Source organism: Sturnira hondurensis, unplaced genomic scaffold, assembly GCF_014824575.4.
Source record: "Sturnira hondurensis isolate 20B ecotype Veracruz unplaced genomic scaffold, ASM1482457v3 Scaffold0008196, whole genome shotgun sequence".
Classification (NCBI taxonomy): Eukaryota; Metazoa; Chordata; class Mammalia; order Chiroptera; family Phyllostomidae; genus Sturnira; species Sturnira hondurensis.
The window spans coordinates 21,260,036-21,263,977 of record NW_028080827.1 but is presented as its reverse complement, the minus strand read 5'-3'; the positions used below and the strand labels follow the sequence as shown (position 1 = coordinate 21,263,977).

At 43.4% G+C, this 3,942-nt stretch overlaps 1 pseudogene; it reads left to right on the top strand.

Moving 5' to 3' along the window:
- Positions 1 to 3,152: 3,152 nt before the first annotated feature.
- On the top strand, positions 3,153 to 3,572 carry LOC118992531 (60S ribosomal protein L32-like; annotated as a pseudogene).
- The last annotated feature ends 370 nt before the right edge of the window (positions 3,573 to 3,942 follow it).

Here is a 3,942-nt window from a genome sequence, read left to right as displayed (position 1 = left end):
GATTCTGATGGTGGACAGCACTGTGTCTGCAGTAAGAAGTGATACTAGGACCAGGTCATGGAGGGAGGGCTTTCAAAACCATGCTGAGCATCTACTGTTCCCCCAGACTGCACTTAGCACCACCTGACCTCCTTGGATTGTGCTTTAAAATCAATTGTCCGTAACATCTACAGATGATGGAAGTCTGGGCTCTTCGCTCGGCCTTTGCCCGTATGTGTGTGGCCACATTTTTTCCTCCAGTTTTGGCAAACGTAGAGCAGTTATTGTATAAGGTTTCTGTCTTGATCGAAGTGAGTGGGTGGTAGGAGAGAGGACAGGTCACGTGAGGAGAGAAGGTTAAGGATCTGAGCAGCCAGGGTACTGGAAGCATCGTCTACGCTCACATTTAAATCTCTAGGAATTCAGAAAACAGCAGCCTTAGACAGAGTGACAGGAGGCCAGAGTTAAAAAATCTTTGAGAAGTAAAAGAAATTCACTGGTTAGTCAACGACAGCATTTCGTATCATGATGATTAAAACTGAGAGTTCCAGGGAAGAAGGGAAGAGAATGGACTTCTACACACGCATGTTTGGGAGGGGCAACCCTGCTCGGTCATAATGTTTTGTTGTTAAATATAGCTTTATTGACATTCACCTGAGTTGTTGGATTTAGCTAGTTAATATTAATTCAGGATTTTTGTGTCTACTATGACATATGGTATTTATTTATTCTTTCTAAAACTGCCACTAATCTGCTTTTGATATCAAGGTTAAAGTTACCATAAATGGAGTTAAGGGGTTTTCTTCCATTTTCTTCTTTGTCACTTCTTTAAATAATAAAAAGTATTGTACATCTAAAAATAAAAAAGCTAGTTGTCAGGTAAGAGAAGTAAGTCAAATCAAGCCTCACATTCTAGCGCTACCCCTTGCCAACTGTGTAACTGGGAACATGGGCTGCAATTTCTTTACCAGGGAAAATAGAGGAGAAAAGCATTGCCGTGGAGATAAAATATCTAGCTCAGCTTAAACACCCGATAACGTCGATAACGTCGCTGCAGTGTTAGCAGCCCTGCAGGCACTGTGCTCCTGCTCTGCCTGTTGTGCAGGACGTGGAGTGATTCTGGGCCTGGGGGTGGGAGTGGAGTTGTGGGGTGGGTGGTCAAGAGGTGAGGACTGCAGCCCTGCCTCTGGCATCTACTCACTGTAGACCTTGGAACCCTGCTAGGAGTGGACCATGCCAGCCTGTGTCACTGGCCCCTGGATAAATAATTCAACCTTGTTATTATTTAGCACTCTGTGGTCACTGCTGGAAACCGGCCAAAGTCAGGCCAGGCCTCTGAGGCACTGAAGGGCTCCCGTGGACCCCCTGCAAGCTCAGCCTTCAGTTTTGATCTCCATTAGTTCAGGATGGAGGAGAAAGGGCACATCCTGGAAGCTCTCAGTGTTCTGCATTGAGACTTAGTGAAAATAAAAGGGCTTAATTACTCTGGGCTAAATTACACAGGCATTTGACATTTTGAAAAATGATGTTATGACATTACGTTGATAGGTCTGGACCAGAGGCAGCTGCTTATACTTTAAGGAGGTGACAGAAGGAGAAGGAAGTGAGCAAGTGAGGAGCCTCAGTATTTTAATAACACTCCACTATATTTTCAGAATGCTTTATACTTTGCAAAGCAGCTTTAGATTCATTACTAAGCTACTTGATATTTACAATTACTCAGTAAGGGTGGGCAGTGGGTGAAGAAATTCTGCCGTTTACTAACTTGATGCATGCTGGCAAATTAACTTTTGCAGCCTCAGTTTTCTAATCTTTGAAAAGAGGATGTTCCCTACTACGTCAGCTTGTGGTGACAATTAAAATGAAACACAAGTGACAAAGACCCTAGTATAGGTATTAGCACAGAACAGATGGTCACCAGTTGAGAGTTTCTTTATTGTCTGTCCCATTATAGAGATGGGAAAACTGAGGAGAGAGAAATAATGTGAGTCCATCAAGTGAAATGAACCAGGGCCTGGGTAATGCCTGACCCAGGGATTTTTCATACTACAACATAGACTCTCAGGAAAGGATAGGTCACAAAAATAGGACAAATACTGCTTCTCATATTTCCCCCTAAATTTCATTTGCATCTCTCTGATAGCTAGTGATATTGAGCATCTTTTCATGTGTCTCTGGATCTTCTATATGTCCTCCTTGGAGAAATGTCTGTTCAAGTCCTTTGCCCACTTTTTAATTGGGTTGCTTGTCTTCTTGGAGTGGAGCCGTGTAAGTTCTTTGTGTATTTTGGAGATTAAAACCTTGTCTGAGGTATCATTGGCAAATATGTTTTCCCATACAGTTGGTTCTCTTTGTATCTTAATACTGTTTTCTTTAGCCATGCAAAAGCTTTTTATTTTGATGAGATCCCATTTGTTTATTCTTTCCTTTGTGTCCCTTGCTCTAGGGGACATACCAGTTAAAAAGTTGCTGCGAGAAATATCTGAGGTTTTCTTGCCAGTGTTCTCCTCTAGGACTTTAATGGTGTCACCGCTTATATTTCCCCCTTAATTTCAAACTGAGAGTGGGATCTGAAATGGATTTGTTGGGCTCCTAATAAACAGGATGAGGAGCAAGTAGGAGAGAGACCCACGGTGGAAGGCAACAGCCAAGCAGATGGATGTGGGGAGAAGGAAGCTCATGGTGAGTCTGGCTCCCAACAGTGCGTCTTCTCGCCAAGCTCCCAGTGGAACAACTGGCAGAGCACACAGAAAAAAAAAGCATCCAGAGCTAGAAAAAGTTCCAGCACAAGGCTGGGAGGACCTGCCACAGCAATGCACCACCAAACCAAGGCCAGAAAGGATTTTGACAGCTTGAATAAGTGACTACGATGAAATCCAAAAGAACTGAAACCAAGGTCATGCATTAGATTCCAAACCAATAGCGCAAAATATTGAAGGAGACAAACTGACTTGAAAGCAGTAGATGCTTTCCACTTCCCTTCTGAAATGGCAGCCAATCAAAGGGCAGCCTGATGAAGTAGAAAGAGTACCACCTGAGGAGTTAGGAGTCCCTACCCTGTCCAACTCTGCATAAGCTGTGAGTCACTTCCCTTCTCTGGGCCTCAGTTTCCTTTCTTGGAAAATTAGTGGATTGGTCTCTTCCTTGGCGCTACCTACGGAGGCGGCAGCCATCACCTAGTTGACACCATGGCTTCCCTCTGACCCTTCATGAATCCCAAGATTGTCAAAAACAGGACAAAGAAGTCCATTTGGCACTAGTCAGACCAATGTGTCAAAATTAAAAGGTACTGCCAGAGCCCAAGAGGCAGTGGCAGCAAGGTATGTAGAAGATTCAAGGGCCAGATCCTGATGGCCAACATCGGCTATGAGCAACAAGAAAACCAAGCGCATGTTGCCAGGGGCTTTCAGAAGTTCCTGGTTCACAACGTCAAAGAGCTTGAAGTGCTGCTGACACGCAACACATCTTACTGTGCTGAGATTGCTCACAGTGTCTCCTCAGAGAACCGCAAAGCCATTGTGGACAGGGCAGCCCAGCTGGCCATCAGAGTCCCCAATCCCAATGCCAGGCTGTGCAGTGAAGAAAATGAATAGACAGATTGTGTACACACTCTATTTGTGTTAATAAAACCAAAAAAAAAACCCCTCTGCCATCTGGCAAAAAAAGAAAAGAGAAGAAAATTAGTGGATTGGACTATTAGATAATTCTTACAGTTTATTTTAACTTTAACATATAATTCTATCTTATTTTAGTCAAGTCAAGAAAATTTGGTAGTTTTAATTGGATGTAAGTTCAGTAAGAGCCAATAATTTGCAAACAGTAATTGATGCAGACTTAGGGTGTACAAGTAGGACTATATCAGTTACTTAAGACAAGGTAGTGGCCCAGCTGACCTCAATTCCTTGGCAGACCTCTTTACAGGAGTCAGTCTGAGGGATAGGCCATATTTTGAGGGGTATATAG